The sequence below is a fragment of the Cantharellus anzutake genome, assembly GCF_015039405.1.
Source record: "Cantharellus anzutake strain C23 chromosome Unknown EI90scaffold_168, whole genome shotgun sequence".
Lineage (NCBI taxonomy): Eukaryota > Fungi > Basidiomycota > Agaricomycetes > Cantharellales > Hydnaceae > Cantharellus > Cantharellus anzutake.
This window is the reverse complement of record NW_024067118.1, coordinates 40,261-48,037: the sequence shown is the minus strand read 5'-3', so window position 1 is coordinate 48,037 and position 7,777 is coordinate 40,261.

The following is a 7,777-nucleotide window of genomic DNA, read 5'->3' as shown; positions in this document are numbered from 1 at the left end:
AGGATTGGCGCTCAGCAATGGATGCCGAAGTGGCCCAACTTCAAAAGTTGAACACCTTTGAATTGGTCCCTCTGCCAGCAGATCGTAGAATTATCGGTTGCCGATGGGTCCTAACTACAAAAAGAAATACAGAAGGGGAAATAATCAAATACAAGGCTCAGCTCGTCATGCAGGGATTTTCTCAAATTCCAGGAATGGATTTTGATGAAACCTTCTCACCAGTAATGCGACTAGAGTCATTCAGGGTTTTATTGGCTATCATGATTCAATTGGACCTCGAAATACATCAAATGGATGTTGTCAGGGTGTATTTGAATGGAGAATTGGAGGAGGAAATATACATGAAGCAAATCCTGAAGTATGAGGACGGCACGAACAGGGTCCTTCGCCTAAACAAGACTCTGTATGGCCTTAAACAGGCAGGGTGGGTGTGGAACCGACGACTACATAAGGCATTAACCAAATTAAGTTACACGCGCTTATTCACCGACACCTGCATTTACGTGCATCGCCAAAATGGGAAAATATCAATTATCGCCTTCCATGTCAACGACTCTGCCATATTTGCCCCTGCAGATCATATTGAATTCGTTAAAAATGAACTCAAGTCCAAATTCGACACCCATGATCTTGGAGAATTGAATCACTTTGTTGGGATTAAAATTTCCTGAGACCGGAGCAACAATTCAATCACGATCTCGCAAGAACAATACATTCGTGACATAATTGAACGTGCCGGAATGATTGATTCCAATCCAGCGCCTACCCCAATGCACCCGAAACAGGCCTATGAAAAGTTCTCAGGCCTGCACCCAGATTACCCCTATTCAACAATGATCGGATCGCTTATGTGGGCCACATTATGCACATGCCCAGATATTGCCTTTGCCGTTCATCACTTTGCACAATTCAATAATTCTTATGGTCCGGAACATATTTCTGGAGTCAAACAGATTTTTCGATACCTAAAGGGGGCAATCAATTGCGGAATTACCTATTCAAAATAAGTATGCTTCCTTAAGTCACGCATCATGCCATATACTATGGCACCAAATGCTCATCCAGGAACTCGGATTCGATGTGGAGCGCCCATTCAATCTCAACAATGATAATCGTGGGGCTATTGCATTAACTCGTGACCCCCAATTTCATGGCCGGAGCAAACATATTGACATACGGCATCACTTTATTTGGGAATTAATTGAACGCGGCGATCTCAGAATTCATCATGTCTGCTCATCCAACAACTTGGCTGACATTTTCACAAAGCCACTTCCCGAAGACCTATTCACTAAGTTTGGGGGTGGGCAACTGAAGGTTGCCCACAGGACGCTTACATAAGCACTTTCCGCTCAAATGATGGGATGCAACTTGTTGCTCCTCTACCTCATTCCACAGTGCATATGCTGGGGATTGTGCAGCGACCTGCATGAGAGAAGCATATATAGTGTATTTTGAGCCTATAATTAAATTATTTTGATGCATTATTTGTCGAGATCGTGAGTATGAAACTATGTGGCTACTGATGAAGCAGAAGACAGCCGATCTACATATCAATCAACTATTTGTTTAAGATGGGCCTTCTGTTAGAACTTGCGGATTCGGACGACTCCGGAGCGGAATCGGAGACTTAGCGTGGAAGGACCTTGGCCTCAGCAACTCATGTGGAGCGCTGTGCCATTGCTGGTTGTCCTGGGGGTCCCTAATTTCGGATCTAGCAGAGGGAAAGTCTCTTGGGGGGAATTCAGGTCGATTTCGGACTGAGGTTACAAGTTACTAGGTACATTGTATATAAGGAGGGGTCCGGAATCAAAAGGAACAAGGGTAGGACGAAAGGAGACAAAGGGAGATGGAAAGAGGAACAACACCGAGGGTCAAGTGTTTGACTCAATGGTGTTTCTGTCAGAGACTGGAATTATTGTCGGAGTCGGAAGTACTGTCAGGGTCGGAACACTGTCAGGATGCGGATAGAAGACGGATGGGGTTCTGTCTGAGTTGAGGTCGGAGGTGATGCAGAGGTCTGTTGGAGCGCGCACGCGGATATGCGGGCGGAAATATGCAGCGCGTCCGGAAGCGCTGTTCAAGGTTAGCAGAGTGGGATCGCGGCCTCAGCGACTCAGGTGGAGCGCCGTGCCCTGAGCTTGACGTTTGGGGGAGATCCCGTATTTACAGACTGACACTTACAGCGGACTTCAAACAAGACTTGCAGGTGGAGCGGACCTGTAGGAGGAGCGCGGACTCTGCGAGCACGGACTCAGAGGGGGGGAAGCCCCCTTTGCAGAAGGAGGGACTCAGACCAGACAGGGGGGTACTCTAGTTGATTTCAGACTAAGGTCCCCGAAAGTATTTACAGGATATAAATAGGCAGGAGGGAAACACAGAAGGACCAGTCAGTCCGGCGCGGTCCGGCGCAGAAATAAGCGGGGATTGTCAAACTGAATGAAGGACAAGAGCCCGGGAAATGGAAGGCAATGAACTAAACAAAAGCGGATCAAGTGCCAATATTGACAGGTAATAAGAAGTGCATCAGCACATGGATCAAGTGCCAATATTGGCAAGTTAAGCAAATGAATGGATGAACAATATAGGCACTCGGCAAGGAATGAATGGTATGCTGCCGAGTGACAAGATGGCCAGAGAAAAGCGGAGGTCAGCGTGCGGCACCGATACAAGTCCACAAATAAGCGGGGTCGGTGCGGTGCCGACACAAGTCCGTGAAGGGACATGGAAATCAGCGCGGTGCTGACAAGTCCGCAACAGAGGGTGGTCTGTCAGTGCCGTCACAAACAAGGGCAGCATGATGGCCAGCAAGGTCGGAGGGGAGTGTTGGCCTGACCACAGGGTGTGGAGGGCAACCAGGAGTGGCAGAGGTCCAGAAGGTGCAGAGATGGGCAGAGGGTGCGGAGTGGGCAGAGGGTGCGGAATGCTCGGAAGCGGGGCATGGCTGTGACCACATAGTGGGAAGCAATGAGTGTGGTCCAGATGGAGACAAGGCAGGCATGACTGAATGCCAGGAGTGCCAAGGGCCCAGGAACTGGAGGTAAGGTCGGAATACCGGCAGGGTCTAGGTTCTGATTATTAGCCAAGTCTCACGCAGTAAGGCAGGGGGCCAGACATGGGGTTGGGGGCTGGTTAGGATGGGTTTCGGGTCGGCGGATTCGCCTATCGGCATTGGTTCGCCACTGACGGAGCCCCGGGATTTGTCGGTCATGACAGTTTCCCAAAGGAGGAATGAAGGGCCAAGGCCCAAGGAGGAAGGAAGGAGGATGGGAGTCGGGAATGGCTAGCTGACTGAATAGAAGGAAGCAGCAGCCCAAATAGGAATGAGGGAGAATAGCGGAATTGAAATGGACAATGCAATAGTTGCAAGGTCCGAGGTAAGTCCGGAAAGTCCGAACTCGGAAGTTAAACTCCGGAATATTGGCAAACATGATTAAATGGAATGAGCTAACCAATACAATGGGTATAAGCGGAGGTGGGGTCAAAGTCCGAGGTCGGAGCTAAGACCGGAGGTTCCGGAGACGGAGACGCAAATGGGATTCCGGAGCGGAGGTCCGGAGTCGGGAGCATAGGTGTTGCGTGCTCGTCTGGAAGGTGTTGAGGATGAGGTCGGACCCGGAATGTTCCGGAGTCGGACCGAAGGTGGTGTTGGAGCCGAAGGTGGGATAACCTCTTGGGAGTCGGCAAGGAGAAGGTGACGGAAGGGAAGTAGGGCTCTGGAGTCGGTTTTGGAGTTCTGGGAGCCTGGAGCGGAGGTCGGGATTGTACGGATATGACACCTTCCTTGGGCCAGATTTGAGGCTTCGGGCCTTTGTCTGGGGCAATATGAGTTCGTCTTCACCAGGCCTGCCCCCAGCTAGTGAGGGCCCATTCCAGTTGCCACTTTGCATTTTGGGTGGTCTTTTGATAATGACCCACCTTTGAAATCGCAGCTTTATGCAAGGCATCACTATCATGAAGCTTTCAGCTTGCTGCACCAAGCTTTCGTTTCAGATTAGAATTGTCCACACATAGTGGGGTTGGGATGTGGGCCCCAGGGCAATCAATTTTTTTTTACCACTCTCAGGTAGTGTATTCCCCCCTGGCTGGCCATATGAATCTTTTACAGCATTCTCTTTGTCTTTAGAATGTTTTGAGTTGCCCCAGAAGCCAGTGATCAATAGAGTGTGGGATATACGGCCTGGTGATCTTCTTCTCTTCTTATATGAAGACCGAGATGTCGATCCCATTTGAATTCAGATCCTCGTAGTATTATCTGAAAGTTGTCAGTCTGCCTATTTTCAAGCAAATTGGCAGAGGCTATGTGTGCTGAGGGACAAAATTGGAGGGGGGGAGGCGCAGTTTCCTTTTTGATGTGAAATGTAGGTGTCAGGGCACACCTGCCTGACCCCGCGCCACACCCCACACCGTACTGCACTACCCCGTTATCACTCCCCATCTCCCCTCCCCCATTTTCCCCCTTCTCTCTCTCTCTATTTCTATTTCTATTCTACAGTCGATTTCCCTTTCTCCATGTACTACTACATACCTGACCCCACCCCCCTGATCGCCGCATGCGCCGTGCACACTCCCGCCTACTGAGCGGCCACCTCCGGGATCTCCCGCAGAGACACCCAGGGAGGTGCGGCTATGTGCGGAGATGACATGGCTTCCTCCACGTGACCCTGACCGCATGTATATAATAGTGCCTGGGGTGGGAACAGAAGAAGCAGCCTTCTTCTCAACTTCCCACTTCAGACTAAGTGGTCGGGGACGCTCACCCCACGACGGGATTGCCACTACGCACAGCCGCTACTCATCCTACCGAGTCCCGCGCGCAGGGACCTCGCCGCTTTCGGAGCTGTCCCTGACAGTAGGCTCGGAACAAATAATTGTAAATAATTTTTTTCGCCGAAGTTTTTGGAGGGAATGGTGACACATTTCAAGATAATTATGGGTGTCTAGGCATGCAATGGCTAGTTATAATGTTTTGGTGGTTGTGTCAGGGCACACCCGCCTGACCCGGTTCCACCCGGGCCCACCTGGGCCCACCTCACCCGCTCACCCACTCACCCGCTCACCCGCTCACCCGCTCCCCGCTACCCATCCTTCCTCCCTCTTCCCCTTTCCTCCCTCTTCCCCTTTCCTCCCTCTTCCCCTTTCCTCCCTCTTCCCCTTTCCTCCCTCTTCCCTCTTTCCTCTTTCTCCTTTATTTCACTCTCCCTTTCTGTTTATTCTTTCTATTTACACGGACCACCTTCCCTTGTATCATTGTACTGTTGACCCGTCCGGCTCGGACACCCCAGGTGACTTCCTGCTACGCCCAGCATGCGCGGACGCCCTCAGGATCCCCTGCGGGGATACCCGGATGGCTGCGGCCCTCTCCGTAGATGACGTGGCACCCGTCATGTGACCCAAGCCGCATGTACATAAATGTACCTGAAGTGGGAACTGAAGAAGTAACCTTCTTCTCATGTTTTCCACTTCAGGTAAGTAGTGTAGTTCTTCCTTTTAATAACAATTCACATTTTCCACTTCAGTTTAAGTGGCCAGGGACTACAGTCCCAGATCGGGCCCATCAGTACGCGCACCCGCTTCGTCCCCTGAGAGGGTCCCTCCGCCGGGCGCTACAGCCGGGCCCCCTCCACCCCGGACGTGTCCCTGACAGGTTGGAGTTTTGTGCGGATGCAGTATTAGTGGTGTTATGAAGAATATATTGGAACAACACTCCTTGTAATTGAGAAATAACAATATGTAAAACCACCAAAACACCCTAAACATGATTATGAACAACATTTACTAATGGTATTCTTCACCAAATGTCCTGTGGAATGCACAAAACTTCGGCAATGTTGGGTCCCACTTTTCTGTGGTTGTTCAATAGTATATGCTTACATAAGCAGGTTCCACGGCGCAACCTGGGTTGCCCACTCCCACTAAGTTTGCATCCGTTATTGTACAGGATACGTGACTCAAGGGGGAGTGTTGAAGTCATGAGTCACCGGAACCTTCCGGGGCATTCTGGATTATTGTGGGAAATCGCCAGAATATTCCCGCCCAGTCTGTGCTTGCGTACACACACTTGCGCAACAGTTTATTTTATGTATAACATCATTGTAATACATTTTGTGTATGTATAAATATGCACGGACATGTGTTGAGCAAAATTATCAGAAAGTTTTCTAGCTTACCTCTGGTCTCGCGAGTATAGCTGCTGAAGTAAGCGGATTGCCTTATCAGGAATCCCTACATTATGAGGCTCGGCAATGTATGTTGCAAACCTTCACCCCCACATGACCTATTTTTCGCCAGAATTATGGCAAGTGTCTTGAGGTTTCAACACACAGCTCAAACTCCATCCGATCTCTTATCGTTTCCGTTGGTGGATAGCTATGGTCCCTGGACATCTAGGAAGCTGATTATTTTGTAAATTACTTCATGGATTTGCATCAATTGGCCATTATCATTGGGCCTTTGCCATATCCCCACTGTTCCCCACGTTCTTCTGTGCCCATTTGCTAGTACTAGTTCCCTAGCCTTGTCGCCATTTCTTGGTGTATGGCTGCTGAGAGAATCCAGAGGATCCTGGAGCCTTTATGCACTCAACTGCAGCTCCAGTTGTGCAATGGTGGTCTTTGGGTTCCCTGCCCATCCCGCATCATCTGTCAACTGAATGGCCTTAAATTCCTCAATCCATGCTATAATAATATCAATACTCTTTCCAACCTCCTGTGTGGGTTGTGAATGCATTCCGGGCAGGAAGAGCGCCCACTTGATGACTTCGGCAACTTCCGCTTCCATTCAATCTCCCAAATCTTTGAAGCAAAAATTCTCTTTCATCTAATAGTCTCAAGCCCCTGTGCCTGAATTAAAAGTTTATTCTGTCACCCTTACCTAGGTATTGTTGGGTGTCGATTTTCAAATTAACTCCATCTTTAGTGTTTTTTCAACTGATTCTCACCCATATCTCGACAATAAAGCGCATTTGAGAAAAAGCAAACCTAAGGTGCACTAATATAGGTCACTACAAACAACATCCTGTGTTTATTTGCATACTATCTTCATTGTGTGCAGAGGAAAACGTCCCGCCATTTTTGGGATAGCCAGCACAGCCACAAAACTGTGGGCGGTCACAACCTTGGACTAAACCTAATAACGCCCCATAGTGGAACGGAAAAAGTCACGTGCACAGCCACGAAAATTAGGAACAAATATTTCGAAACCAACTGGAGATATGTATTTCGTGAATATATTACAATATCATAAATAAATGATCATGTGGGGATAGTCCAATCTGAATTGCTCGACTCTGAATCGAATCTGAGCATTACATCACCATCTCCCCAACCTATTTTTAAAAAATATACACATACCCAATACACAGCCACCAATCCCAACCCAACGCCCCGACCCACCCCACCCCACCAACCCAACACCCAACCCCTGACCCAATGCCCAACCCACTAACCCAATGCCCAATGTCAGAGTCCGCGCGTCAGTTCGCGCATAAGAATCTCCCCAGGAAACTAGTCGTTGTAAAAGCTGGGGGGCCAACCCAGCTGGCAATAAGGCCTTATGTACATGAGTTCCGCAACTCACAAGAGCGCGGCTACATTGGGAGCACATGGTAGCCGATAGAGAAGCGACATGAAATAGGAGAATAGATCATGCGGATAAGGGGGCGATAGCGGGTGAGGGATGACGCGATAGCGGGTGAGGGATGACGCGATAGCGGAAATAGCGCATTGAATACAGCCTGTGTTCTAACTACGGCAAATCACACGCAGATATCGGCTTA